The following is a 22,722-nucleotide window of genomic DNA, read 5'->3' as shown; positions in this document are numbered from 1 at the left end:
CCTTGGGCATAGGAAGCCCTAGATGCAACGAACTTTCCTATGTTTTCGAAGCAGAATGCTGTGTCCTGACCTATTGGTTATGTCATATCTCTAGTTTGTTCTACTTGTATGCCTGTCCACTTGCATTAAACCATAGAGTTTCTCACTACAACACCTAGAGGGTAATCTGGCGCCACCGTCTATGGGAGTTTCTCAAGGGGTCACCGTGCCGTCATGGGAATGACGGTATATGTGTCTGCGAGGCTCGTGTTGGCTGGTGTTGTAAGAGGCTTCGTCTAAAACGTGGATATGGCTATGCAAATAATGCGTTCTCAAAGAAAGTGTCTGCGTTCACCCGGTCGACGGAACGCAGGCGTTAGGTTCACCCAAACGTCACGTCCGGGATGTCGCATTCATTCTTTGTTTTTCGCGTCCGCGATGTCACATCCGTCTTTGGTTTTTGGCGGCAGAATGGCAAGCTCAAAGGTGAGCTACGCTGAAACAACTGGACAAAGATGTGGATCGTTTATTTTTCGGGGCTTGTGCTAGCGTAAGCTATCGTAAGTACTTCACTTTTCCATTCGATGTGCCTCTACTATGCAAACCTACGCTTTCGGCTGCCTGATACTTCATTTCCAGGTTCCTTACCAGCTTATTTTCCTTGTGACGCATCCCGCGGACCGCCGCACCGATCAGCCAGTGCTACAGCGTTCGTTTACATAGTAATATGAGCCTTTACATAGCAATATCGCTGCGCTGTCAACAGCCGTTCTCTGGTAACCTTTCTCCGCAGCGTAACGCTCGAGTGCTCTGTGCAGATGTGACAAAGGTTGTGTATGCGGTCGGTATTTGTGATTTTCTAGAAAGAAGCTTCATTACAAAGTGCATGATCAGGCTGCGTGGTCGTCCATTCTACTAGAGCGGGACAATCAATAAACGATACAAGCATGGACATACACATGCTGTTGCCAAATAACCCTTATGGTGGGTCCATTTAATACTGGTGATTTAATCGTGGATGAAGACTGGGATGTTCTCTTTATGTGCTTGCTTAAAAGTATGATAAATCGAAACGTGGCCAACAAATTTTACTAGTGTTATAAGGTTTTGTGAGAAAGGGTGTTGTGTATTGCTTTGTAACGAGTGACTTTTTAAGAGTGTGACATTGTCTCCCATCGCACGTGTATATCCCGGCTGGAAGTTATGTTCATGTACTCAACAGTGCTTCAGGAACCCTCTGAGCGCTTACACATTGATATTACAGCCACTTGTGAATTCTGGTCCTAATGTAAGCATTAAGGGGTTTTAGCACTCTTCTTAGTGATAACCTTAGACGTTAATTCTATAGTGTATATTGTTAACTGACAAGCTGGGTCTGGTAAGTTTTACCTCTTGACACTAAGAACCTGTGGCATGATGAGTTTGCGCAAAAGAACAGTGTAGGTGCCATCATATATACATTCATTGGCATTCACGCACACTATTGGAGGGACTCCAATCTACATTAAGTACAGCGCAATCGGCGCCAGTACCAGTGGTTGCTCAATGTGTGGTTTGGAATCTACGCCAGTGCAATAATCAGTACCATCTTCAATCACGCACTGACTGGACAGCGTTATGTGAACGATATCCTTGAAGGAGTGGTTGATGAGTTTCTCAGCAAAGTCCCGCTGTCACATCTTCCACTTCTGCTGTATCAGCAAGATGGGCCACCTGCATGCAGCAGCAGCCGAGCACGAAACTGGTTGGGTGCTACTTTTCAAATAGATTGGAAGGCACGAGCCTGTAAATAGGCCGGCTAGGTCACCTGACCTCTCTCCGTTAAGTTTCTTTCTTTGGGGTTATGTGAAAGATTGTGCCGGACGTCAGATTAGACGGATGTCAGATTAGTTCAAGGTAAGGATAATGGATGTCTGCCATAGAATTCCGGCATCGGTCATCAAGAAAGCCACTAAAGGTGTGATAAAATAGACAGTACTGCGTAGCTGTAAAAGGAGACCTATTTGAACACGTCCTCTAGGCTGATGTTCAACGGGGCTTACGAATTAATAGATAGTAAGAGCACACAGTTTTTTTTTTTTTTTGTCTGTGTGTGTGTGTGCCGACATTCTGATTGCCAGTTCGGCTCATAGAAGCGGTATATTTAATTTCGTGAACGCATTGGTTTTGCCTTTTCTCTACAAGTTGGTCGCTTTCCATTCTGTTTATTTCGCTTTTATTTGTTGACACGAACCTGTTTTTGCAGCACGTATACACTTTCATGAAAAATAAGACGCTCACTTTATATTGGCTTTGGTCCGTGTTGGCTTTAGTCCGAAGCAAGTTTCTGGTGTGAAATATAACTTCGCCCGCACTCTTTCGATGCGGTGCGAGCAAAGTCTGGATTTTGAAACATTCTGTGCCTATTACATTGCTCTTCACATTTCGTGTGTGGTCAAGCTGCACTTTGGCTGCGTTATCAAGGTGCTTTTGTTATCATTTATCAGTCGGCCTTGAGAGAGAGATAATAAGTGTGACGTAGAGAGAAAGGAGAAGCTGCGAAACCTGCTGTTGGGGCTCCTTCCGTACCATTATCAAGGTGGTGCGCTGTCTCTTCGGGTTTGCGATAGGCAATGCAGTTACTTTCAATCAGCTTATTTGAGGGCACTGCTTTATGATGCGGGTGAGAGTTCACTCACATAGTGTTTTTCATAGTTCGTGAGGTTATTTCCCAGTCGGTAAAATTGTACGCAATTAGTATGTGGCTGAAAACACTGCAGTTAGATGTCATTTTGGGATGCCAACAAATGCCTCATTGACACATTGAAAATTATGAGAGTACTTCTCGAGTTAGATAATTGTAATTACCAAATTAAATCTCAGTAACGAAAGAATTACTGGCTACTACTCCACTTTACTGGAAACAATATGCACTAGGTTTTCTTCGAGTAACGGAACTTTTTTTTTAAATCTTAGTGCATGATAGCTGTGGAACACTCTCTCTCTTCATCCCTATACCCCCTTCCCCAGTGCAGGGTAGAAAAACGGACATGCGTCTGGTTAACCTCTCTGCCTTTCCTCTCTTCTATTTCTCTCTCTCTATAATTCACTCAGTCACCGTAATGAGGCCAAGCCAGATTCACTCGAAATCAGAATCAACAGCAGTCATGTGCGGCAGCACTTATGCTCGGACTAGCAGAAAAATAAGAGAGGCTGCAGTTTTGCAGAAAGGCAAAGCAGTGTTAGTGATAGCCAAGTATGCGACAATTACACGAAGGAAGATTACACCAGCAAGGGGACTCAGGCTGTGAAATTGAACTGTCTCCTACTATGAGGTCTTGTATATACTTAGCGCCGTCACTTCAGCGCTGAAGTCTTCGAGGTCAAGCGAAATTTCTTGAGGTGCAAAAATATATATATATATATATATATATATATATATATATATATATATATATATATATATATATATATATATCGTAAGGAACTGCTTTATTCCAGCCAAGCTCGGACTACTACCTTGAGGATTAAACTGTGCTGCTGGTGATGATATATGCAGATGGGAAAGATGTGCAGATGATGAAGTTGAAAGTCAGACATGTGTTGTGCCCATGCTAATTCTCTCTCGCTGTGGAAGCGGCCGCCTGGCAGCGCGTAAGTACTATAAAATGCGTCGAGTATTTGGTTTTAAGCGGGAGACATGCACTATCTCTGTGCCACAGCAACGGGAATCGGGTGGTGTTCTAACAAGCGAGACATGGTAATTGACAGGTGATGTCTGCTCAATGACCGTGGAAAGTCGAATAAAACACGAGAAATTTTTTGCATAAGCCAGGAATGCACACAGGAGTCCAAAGAACTTCGTCACCAGGAGAAAAAGTCACAGCACAGTGGGTCCAGTCGTAACGAAACTTGCGAGCGTCCTGGGAGACGCCGGTGTTAAGCGGGGCGAGGCGTCTGCACTCTGCGAGGCGAGACACAAACTGTTCCAAGAAAGGAACTGATGGGGGTACAGGAGTCGAAAGGAATGATATATCAAGAATGAAACTTGGTGAACAGCCATAGATGAAGAAAAAATGTTAAAAGCCAGTAGTACGTTGCGTAGCCATGTTATAGGCGAATGTCATGAACGGCAGAATTGCATCCCCGTTCGTGTGGCCAGGGTGGATGTACGTACATCGCAATCATGTCAGAGAGGGTATGGTGAAAACACTCTGTCAACCTTTTTGGTCTGCGGATGGTAACTGGAAGTCGTCTTGCAAATTGTGTTAGAGGCGCACAGAACTTCGGTAAGGATAGAAGAGAGGAAGACTGCTGCGGTCACTGAGGAGAACGCGCGGAGCGCTGCAGTGTAAGATAATGTTGTGTAGAAAGAAATCGGCGATTTCAGCAGCAGTCCCGGATGGTAGAGATGCTGTCTCCGCATAGCGTGTTGGTCTATGGCCGTTGCAATCCAACAATTTCCATGTAAGGTCATGGGAAGAGGACCGTACAAGTCTATTCCAACTACTTCAATAGGCGAAGCGGGACAAGGCAGAGGTTGTAAAGAGCCAGAAGGAGCTGTTGGGTTTGCTTTGACAATGAACGCAGGGTGCAACATACTTTGCAACGGCTGAAGATGGGCCAGGCCAGGAGCAACGACTTCATATTCTGTTGTAAGTCTTGTGGTAGCCTAGACGACCAGTCGTCGCATGATCGTGAAAGGCTTCAAGCACCTCACATTGCAGAGAACATGGTATGACCGGGACCCATTTGTTGCCATCGATCTGATAAATGTTGCGATGTAAAACCCCATTGTGCAGCTTGAATTGATTAAGTTGTCGACGAAGTCTGGCATTTGGAGGCGACGAAGAATCTTCCATGCGTTGGAGAATAGTTCAGCAGTATGGGTCGACGCGTTAGTGGGACACAAGGACAGATGGGCTGTCTTGTCTTAGCCATTCGAGGGTTACAATGGGTAAAGCCGATGAAGAGGACTCGGGACGTACACAATCACGGAGAGGTTATGGTGAATCGTCATGATTCGGCAGAGGGTAGCAAGAGAGAGCATTGGTGTCTTGATGCTTCTTTGCAGCCCTGTAGGTGACATTGAAATCGTACTCCTGTAGGTGAAGCACACAGCAACCCAGGTGACCTGATAAATTCTTTAGCGATGAAAGCCAGCACAGTGTGTTATGGTCGGTAACGACTGTGAAATGGCGGCCATGAAGACATGGGTGAAATTTTTGCACTGCCCAACAGCAAGGCACTCCTGCTTGGTTATGGTGTAGTAATTTTCTGCACTGGTTAGTGCACGACTAGCATAAGCAATTACTCGTTCGCGGAATGTGTTGTCACATTGCAATAGAATGGCACCGAGACTGACTGCTAGCGTCGGTGTGAAAGATGGTGGGTGCGGTCGGATCAAAGTGGCACAGTACTGGGTCTGACGTCAGGGCATGTTGCAAAAGCAGGAAAGCATGTTCACATTCGTTGGACGAAACAAAGGGCGCATTACTGGTGAGGAGTTGATGGAGCGGGGACGTAAACGTAGCGAAGTTGCATATGAAGTGCCGGAAGAAGCAAGTCCAGGAAAACTGTGCATGTCTTTTTGACGCAGTGGACACAAAATTCGAAGATGGCAGTAAGCTTCTCGGGGTCCGGTCGAATACCTTCTTTGCTGACTATGTGCCCCAGAACTTTGATGGCCTTGCTGGCCAACCTGCATTTGTGTGTGTGTGTGTGCGTGCGCACGTGTGCGTGTGCTGAGCTGCAGACCAGCATTTGCAAGACAGGCAAGGACTTCATCAAGATGTTGCAAATGTTGTGAGAACATGGTTGAAAACACAATGTCGTCGAGATAGCACAGACAGGTTTTCCATTTCAAGCCACACAAGACTTATCGATCATGTGTTCGAATGTGGCAGGCACATTGCAGAGTCCAAAAGGCATCGCACTGAACTCGTAGAGCCCATCAGGGGTAGCAAATGTCGTTTTTGCTTTGTCGGATTTGGACGTCGGTATTTGCCAGTAGCCTGGTCTAAAGTCAAGGCTAGAAATATATTCAGCACCGTGGAGTGAATCTAGTGCATCATCCATCCGTGACACGGGGTAAACATCTTTGCGCACGATTTTGTTCAGCACACAGTAATAGACGCAAGAACACACTGAGCTGTCTTCGTGACAATTGCAACGACATGAGTGTCAACAGCTCAAGTGACGGTTGATCCACGAGGCAACAGTTGGGGTTCGATTTGGTTTATTGCAGTAAGCAATGCAGACCCCTCAGAGAAGCGAATAAGGCCAGGGGTAATCAGAATTGCTCGAGATAGGGTATGGTCATAGGGTAGAATGAATACGCCGCCATCCACAATGTTACAGGAGTCGACACCTATAATCTCTTCTCTAGGTGGCCAAAGAACGTAATCGGAAGAGGTGACGAGACAAATGCGTTCTTCGAGGTTAGGAAGAGAACTGCCAGTGGCATCCAGTTGTGTGAGGCGCTGACGACAAGAGATAGAAGCGAACGCCAAAGATAAGAAGTCCCACCCCAAGATGAGTTCATGGGTCACTCACGAAATACCGCAAAAGCAATGTGGTGAAGAATTTAGTCTATGGACACACGAACAGTACACGGTGCGATTGGACGAATAATAACGTTGGCCGCTGCACAAAGAGAAAGGCCGGAGTAAGGCAATTCTTGTGTTTTATAGAGTCCCGAACAGTCGCATGGCAATAATCGCCAAGCGTCTTGTAACAGGGAGCCACCTCAGAATTGCACCAAACAAAGATGATGGATGCAGCCAGTCTTGCCAGATAACTACATTTTCACTATTCTGTATTGTTTGCATTTTTTGTGCAAAAGGAGTTCTCGCAGAGAGTTTTATCTTCAGTGGCCTTCAGTTGACGTCATTTGCTACAACTAGTACATAAGTTAACTCCATAGCACCACTAGGATGGAGACATTGTGTCATGGGATGCTTCCTTAAAAGTGGACAAGAAGATTCTAAAGGAAAAGTGTGAGATGGTCACAGTAATAACCAAGGCATTTGGCATGGGAATGACCCAGCTATGAAGGTATTATCAGATGTGGACAAGCATATAATACTAAATGGCGCCTTGCACGAGCCCCAAGTGTCAAATGTAATGAGTATTGTGCATTGAAAGGGCCAAAAATGTTTTGTACATGCAAGGGAACACTATGGGCATTTGATAGCAGTTGCTTAGATGTACTACATTAACAGGAACCAAACAAGCTCCCTTAGACATAAGCATGCAGCAAATTCAAGGACTAGATGAAGCTTCAAAGAAGTAACTGCATTTCATGTAGGATAGGTGTGAATGACCTTTGTGCATGAGATCAGTGACAAAAACACGAATGCAGTACAGTGTCTGTATCATATCTTGTGCAGACCAAACTAGCCTGGAGTTTCAGCGTTCCTTGTCAGTTCATTTAAATAGGCACTACATTGTTCAAAGTGCAATATTGTTCTACAAAACATAATATGCAAGATGTAGCATGCTAACCCTCGTGGCTCAACAACTACTAAACCGAAACCTCAATGAGCAGTGAAGCTTCCTTGTAATTTTCATCGTAACCATACTTTTGCTCTTGAAAGTGAACCTCTTTAGTGAATTTGCTTGTGTATTAATTTTTCTTTAGGCAAGTATTTTTTATACATGTTAATGTCTCAATCCTGCTTTCTCTTTCCGGAGCTAAACAAAATGCCTCTTATTTCAATTTGATCTTTTGACCTAGGAAGCCATCATCTGGTGCTGAGTACAGCAAGCACATGCTTCGGGCAAGGAGGGAGCCAGCACCATATCTACATCAGCAAGAACCTCGGTGCTCAAAATAAACATTTTCTGTGCAAATAACTGTCTTTTTATACTTCCAGCATGAATTAATAAGTTTCTTTTGCCTTCACATGCAGGAAGGTTTATAGGAATAAATAGTGACTGTTGAATGCCCAGGAAAAGCCTTGAAGCCATTTTACTTGTACAGTGATAAAGTACATGTGTACTTGAACTTGATAGTACAGAAACGAAAGGCAAAGTAACAGGCAAAATGCTTGGGGCAGCAGTCGTATAAATGGTAGATGAACACAGCTAATTGTGCTGTCCAGTTTCATTCAGTTTGATCAAGTGTTGCAAGAACTGCCTTCAATATGAATCATTCAGTTTAGCCAGCTAAAGTCGAACTCGTACAAACTTTGGAATGTCTGCTGAGAATTTTAGCATAAATGGTATGTGTGCATCCTTCAGCAGCACTACAAGCCCAATAAGGTTTTTGCGTTACTGTCCCCCCTCCCTTGGTATTGTGGCAGTGTCTACTTCAAGTGCTTGAGGGTATAATGGAGAATGACTCCAATTTGCTATAAATATGTGCAGTGTTGATGCAGAAATGAGAAGGCTATATAAATATGCAGGACAAGAGCTGGTAGGCCTGGTTATAAGCATGAATTGGAAATTTATAGACCAAAGGCAATATGAATACAATATGTTAAATTACATCCATATGTGGGAACTGCCCACATGAAAGGAAAGAAAGTGCAATACTTGCAACCTACCAACAGAAACATCAGTCTAGGGAAGGATTCTGTAAGGATCCACTAAGTGGACTATTTCAGCACACACTGATTAGGTAGCGCTCTAAGTTGGTAGAGCAAGCAGCAATCGTCACCGTGGGCTCTTGTGCTCTATTCATTCAGCGTGTACTGGAATGGACAGTCCACTTAGTCAACACTTACAGACTAGCCCCCTAGGGCTGTGGAAGCAAGCAGTATATTAAGCTTAAGTCTGGAGTGCTACCTCCTACTTATGTGGCAAGTCCTCCTGTTTACCTGTTCCTTTCAAATGAGAGCTGAGCACCGCCTAGGTTAAGTCAGAAAAAGCAACCAGCGCCCATAGAATTCAAACTATTACTATTTGCCCTATAAAAGGGGACAGTGGAGCCTAAAATGACACTTGACTTGGGCCATATTTTTCGCGATATGCCCGAGAATATTGGGATTTCCCGTCAATTTTACCCTTCCTACATCACATAACGAACAACCTGAAAACTTAACACTGTTGCGCAGAGCGATGAAGGGTCAGGATTTGAGCGAGAAAACAACACACGACACCTGAGCGCAAACTATGAACTGGTTTTTTTTTCTGCAAGTGAAGCGTACATAAAGCCTACACGCATGCACAGGAGTCCTCTTCCCGGTCTACCTACACCCTCTATTGTCAGCGATTATGCTAATCTCTTTATTGCTGAGTGAAATAGACGGCGGGCTGACACATGAGCCCTGTGGGTCCACCTTGAGGTTTTATGCTTCCACGACTTCTCTTTTCCTTTGGTTCCTACTTTTCAGCAGAATCATTGTCTTGTGATAATCACCAGTTGATAGTTTGTGCTCAGGTGTCGTGTGTTGTTTTCTCGCTCAAGTCCTGTCCCTTCGTCACTCCGCACAACAGTGTTAAGTATGTCGAACCAACTAGCCCACTGCACAATTTTCCTGAACTTGAAAACAATTGTAAACTAAAGTCCGTGAGAAACGAAGTGTTCTGCCATGACATACAGATTTATGCATGATCACTTTGCTATATAAAAATACAATTTTAGCCAATGTTAACAAAGAGCTTCACTTTTGGAGTTCACTTAAATAATGTCTGTGATGCATTGTGACAGTACGAGGTCCTGGAGATGCTACTGTGGAGATATGTCAACATTGAGCCTATTCCTGTTTAATCTATGTATAGATGCCTTCACGAAGAGTTGGAGAAACTGCACAATACAATGTTTTATATCACATGTAATAATTATGCTGTGATAAAGTGTACACGCTGAGCTTAATGTTTTAGAAAAGCTCAAGAAAAGGCTCCAGAATAGGTATGATGGATAGGCAACCTTTTATTTGGCTCTCTTCATAGTGAAGTCTGGACGCATCACCTCAGCCACACTTAGTAAAATTTGTGGGCTCGTACTGCCCATGCCTTTGCTGCACAAGTTGCCTTGGTGCTCCCAGTCTTGACAGGTAACACTTAAGCACCCTCTCATGCACATGTTTGTTTCAAAGCTACAGTTGCTAACTAAAGTAACTCCCACATGCGATTCTGTAACTCTAGACCTAACTGCAAAAATGCATGCAGTACTACGAGTTTGGCATGGAGTTCACATGACATGTGCACAACTTCAAATTTCGTATAGGCAACAGATAACTGGTAACCTGTTAGAGTAACAAAATGGATGCCAAGGAAAATTCACCCAAAGCCTTAGGCAGGAAAATGAGGTGTTGTGATGAGATAAATAGCAATCACATTTGATCGACTGACTAAAAGCTGGCAGGGGTATTGCATTTGACATGATTGAAATGAGCTGCAGCATGGCATGGTAACTGTGGCAGCCTTTACAATGTCGCACTCTCTGAATTACACTTGTGTGCACCCATATGCTGCAGCGACCAACTGTTTTTATTCAAGAAAGCCAGGTTTGTGGTTCAGCACACATCATACGCTGGCAAACTCACTGATGAGTCAACTCCCTCAGATCATCCCATGAGTCTGAGTGAGCCCAGCTGAGCAGTATTTTGGCGAGTTTGAGCCCGAGTGAGCTCGGCTGAGTAGTATATTCTTATGAGTTCAAGTGAGCAGCTAAGTATAATTTTGGCGAGTCTAGATAGGGAGTTCCGATTATTTTGCCAACATATATATGGTCCGTGTACTTTCGAGATTCAGGTACGACACTTGCGCATAGGTTGGAAATTAAGCTTCTCGCCAAGTGATTACTGCAGAAATGATCATAGAGCTAGAGAAGAACGATACGCCTTAATGATGCAGCGTGCCGCGCGGGATCCATGTGTGCAGCGTGCCAGTGGATGGGTGCGTGTTTGGGAAATTAAGGGGTTTCGACCCATCCACAGATAATTTCCATAATACCTTTCTCCATAGTGTATTATTGCGATAGCAATTTTTGGACACCCCAAGCGAATTTTCGCCATCGCCCTGATGTTTGGTTTAAAGTCCAAGTGTGACAAAAATTATAGTGCCCCGTTTCATCCCACATGCTGGGGTTAATTGCGAATGAAAGGGTGCGAGGGTGAGCCGAGAAGGATGGCAGCTTTATGCGCGCTGTCCACGTCCCGTGATCAAGCGCGCGCTAGGGTAGGAGAGCGCGCGACGTCTCTTGCCCGGCCGTGCCCGTGCATATATGGCTGTCCGCGCGCAGCAGAGTGCATATACACGGCCCGCGCGTGCCACATTTTTTAAAGTAATTTGCGGCCGGTGTAAAGGCGGCAAGCCGACGTGGCTGCTGGTTTCACGAGTGTTGGAAGTAGCGTTATCTAAGTTTCTGACGAAACTTAGAGAACAGTGACTTAAAACAGTGACTTCCTTAGAGGGGCCAAAATTTTGAGGCGTATGAGCGGCACGTATAGTAGAATGCAGTGTTCCATTGTAAAAAAAAATTTTTATGTAACAAAGTAGAGTGCTGAGTGTTAGGTCTTTGTTACATCAAGGTTCAACAAAAATTAAGCGCTGGAAATCAGCGCTGGACGCATATGCAACTCCTTACTCCACACTGAAAACATTTGAGAAAACATTTTTTAAAAATACTTTGTACATTTGTATAAATCCCTACCTGCAGATATTCCTCTGGTTTAGCCTAATTATGTGCTGCCTACTTACTGACGCAGCATACGTATCATTGCGAAATTTATAATTTTTTGCTTTTAGAAAAAGCATCGAGTTATTGAATTTTGCGAACAGAAAAAAAATTGCAACTTCCAATATAGCGCGCTTCCTAGGCTATTAAATAGCTACAATGTTCAAGGAACGTACTGTTTCCATGAGTGGTTTACTCATGCAGTAAGATGTACTGCTCCTACACCTTGTAATAAAAAGCATATGCATCGACACATAGCAGCTGATATTCTTGCTTATTTTCTCATCACAGAGGTAGATGGGGCACATGAACCTATATGCTCACACAAATCAACGTGACCAACTGCTGCGGAGACATGGCAACCAATTCTTTGTTTACGTTGTACACCACAAGTGCGAGGTTTGCGCATTAATTTGACTTCATGAAACCCTATTTATACTACAGGCTTTACGGCAATGCTTGCATGCAGTGCGGTGAAGCGATCGACAAACTGCACATATTATATGGTTTGTTTGATATTAACTCGAGATGCAAACGTTTGTGCAGGCAGGCAAGCAATGTTTCCATTCACGCAGCGCACCAAAAGAGCGTGGTATATGCATTGATCTGGTTTCATGACATCGTACTTTTGCCACTAGCTTTACGGCAGTGCTTGTGTATAGTGCTGCGAAGCACGACGGAACTGCACATTATTATACGGTGTGCTCGAAATCCACTCGAGATGCAAACGTTTGTGCAGACAGGAAACGAATGATTTAATTCACGTAGCACAACACGAGAGCGCGCTCTATGCAGTCCTTTGATTTAATAAAACTCTATTTCTGCCACAGGCTTCACAGCAATACTTGTGTAGAGAGCTGTGAAGCTCGACGCAGCTGTAACAACATCCCACGGTACACCCGATTTTTACCGAGTTTGTTTTAAAGGGCCCCTCACAGGCTACATAACAAATTTTGGTTATACGCTGAAAGTTGTTACGTGCCCTCTAAGAAGTGTTCTACCGCAAGCATTTTTCAAATTGGTTCATTAACAGCAGAGAGAGAATGATTGAAGTGCCGCGAACACATGATTTCAGGAGACGAACGTCGCCGCCTATATAAACACTCTCTCGACTTTCCCCGTTTCGCCTGTGTAAGCAAATTTCCTTCACTGCGTTCTCCCATACCGGAGCCGAGGGGTCGCGCGGCGGGTATACCCTGCCGTCTTCTTTTTTTCACCGTCACCGGCACACTTCCGGTGACGGTGTCGCGCGAGCTCTTGCGCTTGTCTCGTTTCCTGTAGCGGACGATAATGCGCACTCTACACGAGAACACGTGATTAGCGGTATAAGTCAGTGCCCCAGCACTGAGGCAAACGCGAGAGAATGAAAGAGCATGATCGCAATGCTGGAACACAGTAGACAATGACGTATAGTTTCGTTCTCTGCGCGCGTGCAAACGTCGGAAAAAGGAGACGAAACGGAAATTCATCTCTCTTAATTGCTACAGTGCGAAGTAAAACAAAAGCACCCCGACATTCGGGTTGTATTTTTCATTATTTCTCTAAACTTTAATTAGTCCACTGAAGCAACAGATTCAACAAATAACTGATGCTGCCTTGAATCTAAGTCACGTGTTACTCTGAGTGTCATCACAGCACAGCCTGTGCTCCTATGCAGCAGCAAAGTTACGGGCATTCATCTGCTTGCTGCTGCGATAACATTATGACACTTGAACTCAGAGGTACGATTTTTGTTGTGTGAGGTTATAGATAGCCAGTAGGCTACTTGTCTGATGTTAAATGCTATGACCCAATGGCAATCCACGATGCACTCAATGAAAACGTTTTTATGCTGTGTGCGGCGTGACTCACCAGTGACCCACACGCAAGAATTCTCGCTCTTGTGTTGCCATCTGAGGTTTGAAATTGCAACTAATATATCTTTTTACTGCAATGGTCATGGGGTGGCATGTTTGTTTCGGAGGGTGGAGTGGCGGCACATTTCTCAGTTGGGTTTCTTGCAAACTTTTCGCCGCAGTTCTTGAAATACGTGCCGTTGGAATAAGTACCTGCATTTTTCTTGCTACTCCCAAACTTTTCAGCGTGTCTCATAGATAGATCCTCATGCCCCTTATGGATGCAAAAAAAAAAGCACAATGCAGAGGAAACAAATAAACTTCGTTTTGGGCCAGAAGAATGCACCAGCAACTTCGCGATCACCAGCGGATGAGTCAAGTGCTTCAGTGTCAGATGTTCAGCAGTGGACAGACAGTGAAATCAGTGAGAAAGATAGTGTTTACGAACCATCACAGACCTCAGCCAGCATGTCGAATGGAGAGCCAGACCTGACTGATGATTCTGAGGTGAATGATTCAGGATACGATGCTCTCATTTCTCTCAGCCCATCTCTAGAGAAATGGACACCGGCAACAACCACTTCGCCTAGTGTGAAACCACACTCTAGGCCGCCCACTATCATTCAGTTGCCATCTAGCCGTTATGCCCCATCTTTATGTTCACTGTTTATTACGGATGACATTTGGCAAATGATGGTCAATGAAACAAACAGGTTTACACAACAAGTGTTGAAGTCAACTACTCCTAAATCTAAATCACGGTTGAAAAATTGGACGGAAACCAATGCCAAAGAAATGAAAGCATTTATTCGAATACTGATTTGTATAGGTCTCCTCTGTCTTCCTACTCCCAAATCTAAATCAAAGTTGAAAAATTGGATGGAAACCAATCTCCAACAAACGAAAGCATTTGTTGGAATACCAATTTGTATTAATCTCGTCCATCTTCCTATCTGAGTCACTACTGGGCAAAAAGTAACCTGTATGGTGTTGAACTCATTCGTCAAAATATGAGCCGTGACCGCCTTTTCCCTACTTTTGAGGTTCCGGCATTTTGCGGACAATTAACTGGTTGCAGAGTTGCAGGATCATGTCTTTAAGATTCATCCTCTGGTAGAGAAATTGAACCAAAATATTTGCCACTGTGCTTGAGCCGGGAAAGGAGGTTGTGATAGATGAAACAATAGTGCCATGGCGTGACAGACTTTCGTTCTTACAGAGTCAGGCTGTTCAAGGCATGTACCAAAGACGGTTACAAGCTAAAGGTTGATGTATATGCCGGAAAGTGTGACTGAACAGTTGGCATCGGACATGCCGAAGATGTATGCTTGAAACTCCTGCAAAATTACAAGGAAGTCGCGTGCCCGCTGTACGTAGACAACTTCTACATGAGCTTGCCGCTCACTCTTCGCCTTCTAAAGGAAGACACTTTCATTCGTGGCACAGTTCGCTCAGTGAGGAAAGGGCTGCCAAAAGATCTCACTGAAGTAAAGGTTGCAAATGGCAGTGTTACCGGACTTCAGTCCAAAAATGGAGTGAAGGCACTGAAGTGGATGGACAAGAGGCCTGTTCTGATACTCACATCTGTCGCCAAATATGAAGCAACTTTGGTGGACAGTGGGAAGAAAACAAGGGACGGCGCACCAATCATGAAACATCAGGCCGGTCTCGATTACAATGCAGCAAAAAAGGGAGTCGACTATAGTGACCAAATGACGTTATACCACCCCTGCTTTAGAAAAGGACTCAAGTGGTACAGAAAGGTAGCTGTTGAGTTGCTTGTTGGAAGTGCCATCATAAATGGGTGGAACATTCGTGGCATGCTTGAAGGAAACTCTACGCCAATTATAAAATTTCAAGATGAACTGGCTCATTCACTGTTCGGCCCTCGTCAAGACAACATCGAAGAAACTCGTGGGAGAAGTGTCCACATGCTAAGAAAAACTGGCACATCGGCACACGACACTCAGTGGCACTGCACTGGCTGCTATGCGGCCAACAGTACCAGCAATAGCCCAAACACTATGGTGAGAGTGAGAAAAGTGACCACTTTCTGTGAATAAGGCTTCGGCAAGCCATTCATCTGTTTGTTGTGCTTTAATTCTAAGCACAAGTAACCTGAGAAGCAAGCTAGCTTCAACTGTAAAATGAGTAGGATGAAAACTTCAGCACATGGCTAATGTTCATACTAAATTTTAGCCTTTCTCTAACTAATAAATATTTCTAACACAGGAACTGACTTCTTGTCTTTTCTAATGGCAAGCACTTTGTAGTTCAACATAGGTTTCTACCATCTTGAATCCATTGAGGGGCTACAGAATGTATTAAAGAAAGATAAAAATGCATAATGTTGTGCTGAATGTGATCAAGACACATGTACAAGAAACTATAGTTATTAGTTCGATGAGGACAGTAATGTGCTTTAGCAAGTTAGAAATTTGTTACCAACTTGCCCACATTCACATCTTAACAGATTTAACAATGTTTCCACTACGTGCAGAACCTTGATCTACAGTGCTTTTATCATCCTGAAGAACGTTGGTGTTCCTATTATAACACGTGTACTTAAGAAGCTCAATCTCTCAGGATTTCATGTTGTTTTACTTGACATAAGCTTACGAGGCTTACAGATTACGTGCTCGTATCTCAACGTAAACACTAACTTCCTTTTCAATGATTTTCATTTCTGTAAAAGCACAGTAAATTTCGTCAGACGAGAAGTGCAAATGCGTTTTTTATTCTTTCATACTTGGTGCTTGCTATTATACAACTTACTTATATTACAACTTGCTTGTTTAGAAAACTCATAAAAACACTCCCCCCACCTTTTTTTTTTTTCTTCTTTTACTTTCAATTGACTCTGACTTTCATTATGTTAATAAACTTCAGAAGAGCTTGCTCTCACGCTAGTTTGTACACACTACTAAGAATGAAAAAATGGAGAGAAATTGGGACAAGAAAGAAAGGCCTACAGAATGCTGATTTGCGCGCGGCAATTTATATCAAGGATGGGGTGCTGGACCAGGGAAGCTAAGAAGCCGCCACAACAAACTAGGGGAGCTAGGTAAATGGCTTCGATGTCCACACAGAAACATAAATATAGGCATGTTAGAGAATGCTGTGTCATTCAACAACCCAGTGAATGTTGAAAAGTGGGACAGTGATTAGCTGAAAAGAGTTTCAGAGAGCTCCAGGGAGTGGGGAGATGGATACGGTAAGGGGGCTAGGGTGGTGACGCGCATTAAGGGCATCAAGAATGAAGTGAAAAATTATGGAACATAGGGGGATTGTCTCATCACTGCTCGATCGCTCTACACCAGATAGCCGTGGCCAGTTGCCTTAGCCGAGATTCACCTACCCTGTCATAGCATGTGCTGTGCTTGCTGCTCTGCAGTCTTTAAAATAGGCAGGTGTCAGGGAAGCATGCCCATAATGCCTGCAATTAAGTAATAGGCGACTTGCAAAATAGTGCCCGCTCTCTTCCATACACAGCCATGGCTGAACCACTCACTAGCAAATCTGGTAAGAAAATAACGCTGACCTCCACTGTTACTTGGGCTGCAACAAGTCTGGGCTGCAAACAAGAAGACACAAGACAGAGCGCTGTCATGTTTTTAGCACAGCTCGCTTTCCTAAGTAATGTACCAACAAGGTCATAATATACATTATATAAATACATCAATTTGTAAACAAAATGTTATTTTTAATATAGTCATTTTTAAAAACAGCACAAGGATGATAGCATAATTTTAGGCATAGTGGCTGCATGCCTTAGCAATGAAAAACTTTTGTCAGAAGTTAATCAAAGTTGTTTTGGCAACGTAAAAATGTGCATCCTCATTGCTAAAGCATTCCTGTCCAGGGAGTGCTAGGAGTTTGTCTTGGTGTGATGTAAAACCCTCCACACATTTATATAGTGCGAGAGAGAGAGGTGATGGGGGAGTGGTAGTGGCCAGTGGAGAATCCTTCCCTGAAATAAATTTCTGGCTACGTCAATGAATGTCTGCAATGCCTTGTAATAGCAATAGGTCTTGGATGGAAACACTATAGATGATACCAGTGAACCTATTGAGCCTATTCCTGTTTAGTGAGATGATGGATGTTTTCCCAAAGAATTATATAAACTGTACAATGGAATGTTTTGTACCACCTGTAATAACCATGCTGCAAGAAAAAACAGAAAGGCTGAGCTTAAATGTTGTAGGAAATCTCTTAAGAGGCTCGAGGATAGGTATAGATGACTAACTCCCGTATTCTCCACTCAACACTCCACCTGGATTCAAATGCACAGCAGCCCCGCTCCTTGACAGAGGCGGTTGCTTAGCTTTAATTAAACTTCATGTCAATTACTGTGAAACACAGCGTCGTCTTCAGTCTAGGGGTGGCACTGCGCTCAGCTCAGTGGAATGAAGCTTCCAGTCATAGATGGTTTCAGAATACAGGGTAAGTGACCTCACATTTTACTCTCTTCGTCGTGAAGTCTAGACACCAAAGCCTCGGTTTGAACAAGTAATGCTTTAAGCGCTCTCTCATGCATATGTTTGCTTTAAGGCAGAGTCAGCTTACTATTTCCTGCTTCTCCCACATGGAAATGACACAAAAATACTTCAATAAAATGATTGTGATTTAAGTGGTACACACTCTCTGCAATGTGATTAAATGTTTGTAATAAAAGAAGCACTACTCATGTGCTGGTCAGCATCTGCAGCAATATGTTCACCAAGATATTTTTTTTGTCTCAATATATTCGATATTGTTGCAAATTTAAGAGGTTTTGCAGCTAACATGTAGCTGTTTACTTGTGTCTCGAGAACATACAGCTTTAGGTGAGAGGAGCGCTATATTGCATGAGACAAAGGAACATTTTTAGACTGCTTGTTTTATTTTTGTGCGAAAAACAATTGTGAAGGTTTTAATTGCAAAGTAATACAGTAGGTGTTGGCAACGCGAACAAGCCATGCAAAGTGTATGCATTAGAAATGAACTATCCAGATGAGGACCCCCCACCCACTGATATATGTCAATGCTATAATATCAAATGCTGTGACATTTAACACATATGGTAACTAAAAAAAAAGGATAACTAAAGCAAGAGCAGCATTAATAAAACAACAATATCAACTGCAAAATTTATATAATTTTTCTCAAAACTTTTATCTTCACATAAACTGTGGCCTCACACACTGTGGGCACCTTTGCTAACAACCTTCACATTTCACTAGTGCTAATTCTAGCTTCCCTCTAGCTTCTAGCTTGATTCTAGCTTCTAGCTCAACTGCAATGTTTTGAACGTCAGGGCATGTGCAAGTGAAAATTAGTTTGTGATGGCCATGTGGATCTGTTTCTCTGCCTGAATAATAGGGAGAGGAGGGCAATATAATTGCCTTGAGAACTATTAAGCAGAAGCAGCATGGTGGATGAGGAGCAGTCGCTGGGATAAAACATTTCAGGAGTTCAATGTAGTAAGGATACAGGAGTAATATGATTAACTTCGCAAGAATATGAGGCCATTATAACACTAAGGGAAACAGACTGGCCCATCACAATGAATTTTCAAATATTGTAACTGATCTAGAACACCTTGCACGGCTGCTGTAATTAGGAAAAAAAAAATGTAGCATTGTCTTAAAAAGACAGCTTTTTTGTTTGTTTACTCTGCTATGCCACTGCACACATTATTACTATTACTTTTTTTTCTTTTGGAACAGAAAGTCACCATATGCCTGGAGGTTTTAGATCACCTTCTTGGTGTGCTCCCGATATATGAACAGTTCGAAAACATTAACATTGTTGCTTGGTTTATTGCCCAAGTAGACTGGCACGGAACGACTGACTAAGGAAGCAGGCATGTGAATATGCACACCCTGTATCCAATCAACCCCTATATCAATCAATTTTGTACAATTAGACCTCCATATATTGAACTTTAATGTAACAAACCGTTTTACTTTGCAGAACTTATTTGGTGTGCATATAGAAATCTTCAATTTATTGTATTCTGTTTATCTGCAATTCCAATTTACTGAAATTATAAATTCTTCTAAAATTTAAATGAGGATATGTGTTGCATTTGAACTGTAAATTCTATAGACGTACAAGCGCTTTTCGGGAGTAAAGCTTCACGATTTCCTTCCCAAGTTTATTCGACTTAAGGACAAAATTCTGCAGCAAAGTTATAAAACGACCACAGGTGACAAGCAGCTGAATGCGAGGTATCTGGTACAGACCGACGGGGGAAAACTTACAAATCACAATAGCACACATTCAGGCGAGTATGTAAACAGGCGAACTAAGCAGGGAACAAAAACAACACAGCACTGCTTTCATAGGTCCCGAATGATCAGAGTTTCGTCAGAGTTGGTGCAAGCACGCATCCGCAGATAAAACGGTTCCCACCGTGCATTGCCCAATACTTCGAGAGCTGACGCCTACACAACCACCGGGGTAGGTTATAGCACTTGTTTCTGCTCTGATCGTATAGTGTTCGAATGATGTCGCGACAACGCAAGTACTTGCAATAGGGGCGACTAAAGCCCCTTCATACAAGTTTCCGCCGAACAGGTTAAGTACCGCCAACCTGCCCTCCTCCTCCACGCTCCTCTCCCACTCACCCCCTTAGCTTCCGGCGTCAAGCGGAACTTACGTAGCTGCAGCTTCCTGTTCCGAGTGGAAGTGACACTTTGTTTTTTAGCGTTGATTAGTTTCGCGCCGCTGGAGAGGCTTTACTTGCACAAGTTGCGGTTGAAACTGTGAATGCGATTCCATCCAAGAACCACCGCCTACTGTAACCAGCGATCTGCTCGTGTTCGCTGCTTCGCGTCAACCTGCGACGGGTTGTGGCACGAGCGACAACATACAGTGGAATGTAGTGCCTGGGCGCTTGGAGACCACTGCCGTTTTTCGTGCATTTGGACAACAGTGACCGCAACTACTACTTCAGCGGAATACAACAGCTTGACCCCGTTGCATTCTTCTTATGGTGACTGCCACAGCTCTGCTAAGCACGCGCGGGCGTCTCACCATCGTCTAACAGCACTCAAAGCGGAAATTCCCGCAGCGCAACTCCAGGAAGCGGAAACGTCGGAACCGCAAATTTTTAAACCGGAAATGCCGGAACCGGAAATACAGGAACCGGATTTGGTGTGAGGGAAAAAGGCGGCGCACAACAAAGGTTGTCGCTACTTAAGAAAGCGGCGGTGGCGCGTGAATGCAAAAATAAATAAATAATTATTCTTTGGCGTTAAATCTGGAACAGAATCGCACAAGTATGCATACCCTGGTGTGTCTTGGTGACAAACCATAGTAAACCATGAGTCCATCTCAAAGTGGTACAAAGTTTATGTAGCGTGTTGTCATTATATAACATACTGCTGAAGTGAAATTAGATTTTACGCGATAATATTTGAGTATAGCTGTGTTTACTGCGCCGCAAGCAAACGCCACTAGTCTAAATATTGAAGTCAATCCAAAGCTTGTACTTCCCATCATTCCCATGTAGGTTGAGGTAAAACCCCTGCATCTACGCGCCACCGCCGCTTTCTTAAGTAGCGACGTAGCGACAACCTTTGTTGTGCGCCGACTTTTCCCCTCACACCAAATCCGGTTCCGGTATTTTCGGTTTAAAAATTTCCGGTTCCGGCGTTCCCGCTTCCTGGAGTTGCGCTGCGGGAATTTGCGCTTTGACTGCTGTTAGACGATGGTGAGACGCCCGCGCGTGCTTAGCAGAGCTGTGGCAGTCACCATAAGAAGAATGCAAAGGGGACAAGCTGTGTATTCCGCTGAAGTAGTAGTTCGCGGTCGCTGTTGTCCAAATGCACGAAAAACGGCAGTGGTCTCCAAGCGCCCAGGCACTACATTCCACTGTACGTTGTCACTCGTGCCACTACCCGTCGCAGGTTGACGCGAAGCAGCGAACACGAGCATATCGCTGGTTACAGTAGGCGGTGGTTCTTGGATGGAATCGCATTCACAGTTTCAACCGCAGCTCGTGCAATTAAAGCCTCTCCAGCGGCGCGAAAGTAAATAACGCTAAAAAACAAAGCGTCACTTCCACTCAGAACAGGAAGCTGCAGCTACGTAAGTTCCGCTTAACGCCGGAAGCTAAGGGGGTGAGTGGGAGGAGGTGGAGGATGAGGGCAGGTTGGCGGTACTTAACCTGGTCGGCGGAAACGTGTATGGAGGGGTTTTAGGTTGAGGCAACGCTCATGAGAACCCCCGTAGACACTAGCGCCACATTTTCCTCTAGGGTATTTATTTAGAAACTATCTGCATTCAACATTCTGGCTCTGGCAGCCCGCGGGTAGCCAGAAGTGGAAAATCGAAGAAGTCCATTTTAATAATGCCGCCACCTACCAATTTTTTTTTTTGTATACGTTGACAACTTTTTTTTTTTACTTTGGCCGTGTCTGCTGTGACCGGGGCACAGCAGACAAAAGGTGCCCGAAATGTCTACGTTTACCTATGACGTCACGTCCGCTATAACTCGTGATGTCTCATCCGCTAATTTCAATGGCGTCTGTCTTACGGAGCCGGTTGCGCTGCGAAGCGGTCCGTATTCCGTGCCCACTTAGAGCGTGAGTAATTCATCTTTCCACGCTATATGCGTGTAATAAAGGATTGCAACTGTGAGCTGTATGATGCGTTACCATTAGGTACCTTGTGCGCATATTTTGCCTCATGGCCGCGTCAAATTGCAGCCGGCATGTGGAATGGGCCGTGGCATCTTACATGGAGCTGCTCATGTGAGTGGTATTGCCTCCGTCAGGATCGTCAGTGCGTGCACAGAACCATTCAGTAGTCTGGTTTAGGGGAGGTTGCGCGAAAGAACGAGGACGTAAGAAAACACTAGCATGACGAGCTGTTCCGTCAGATCGCGTTACATCGCGCTTTTTTTCTGAGACCATCTCGCTCGAGCGAGAGGATCTTAGAACAGCATTACTACTGCTTTTTTACAGCTTTGCTGCGGCTCATTTAATCATCACCTGCATTCTTTTAATAATACAAATGGCATCGCTGCGCGGAAGAGCGTCTCTTGAAGTTTCCAAACAAGAGCCAATGCCGCCGTGCCTGCTGCATAAACGCTTACCTTTCCGAACGCAGTTAAGGCGCGGCACTAGCTCTGCTACTGCGTGATACAGGGTCACTGTGATAACAAAATTAAAAATAACAAACGAAATGAAGGCAGAAAATGTCAAACGTTGCCAAGCGTGATAAACGGACCTGCCTCGCTAGATGAGTTGAAGAAATCGGCGTCCTGAAGTCAGCTTCGCCGCAGAACACTAGTGTTACGCGGTGAAGCATGTC

At 44.1% G+C, this 22,722-nt stretch overlaps 1 protein-coding gene and 1 long non-coding RNA gene across 3 annotated transcripts in view; one reads left to right on the top strand and one right to left on the bottom strand.

Annotated features, from left to right (window-relative positions):
* LOC142576702 (small G protein signaling modulator 1-like) overlaps positions 1-20,137 on the bottom strand; it is a 272,548-nt gene extending 252,411 nt beyond the window's left edge. The window contains exon 1 of one of the 2 annotated variants that reach the window (XM_075686949.1): positions 20,063-20,137. The gene's annotated coding sequence lies outside the window, so the exon portion shown is untranslated. Of the gene's footprint in view, positions 1-16,960; positions 16,981-20,062 lie in introns of those variants that run through there. The other variant, XM_075686950.1, reaches the window with a different exon arrangement.
* Positions 250-8,058, top strand: LOC142576701 (uncharacterized). Its single transcript, XR_012826929.1, has 3 exons — positions 250-539; positions 3,460-3,612; positions 7,697-8,058. It is a non-coding gene; the product is annotated as an uncharacterized LOC142576701 (long non-coding RNA).
* Positions 20,138-22,722: the final 2,585 nt, after the last annotated feature.

The sequence above is a fragment of the Dermacentor variabilis genome, chromosome 3 (assembly GCF_050947875.1).
Source record: "Dermacentor variabilis isolate Ectoservices chromosome 3, ASM5094787v1, whole genome shotgun sequence".
Classification (NCBI taxonomy): Eukaryota; Metazoa; Arthropoda; class Arachnida; order Ixodida; family Ixodidae; genus Dermacentor; species Dermacentor variabilis.
This window is presented reverse-complemented; position numbering and strand designations above follow the sequence as displayed.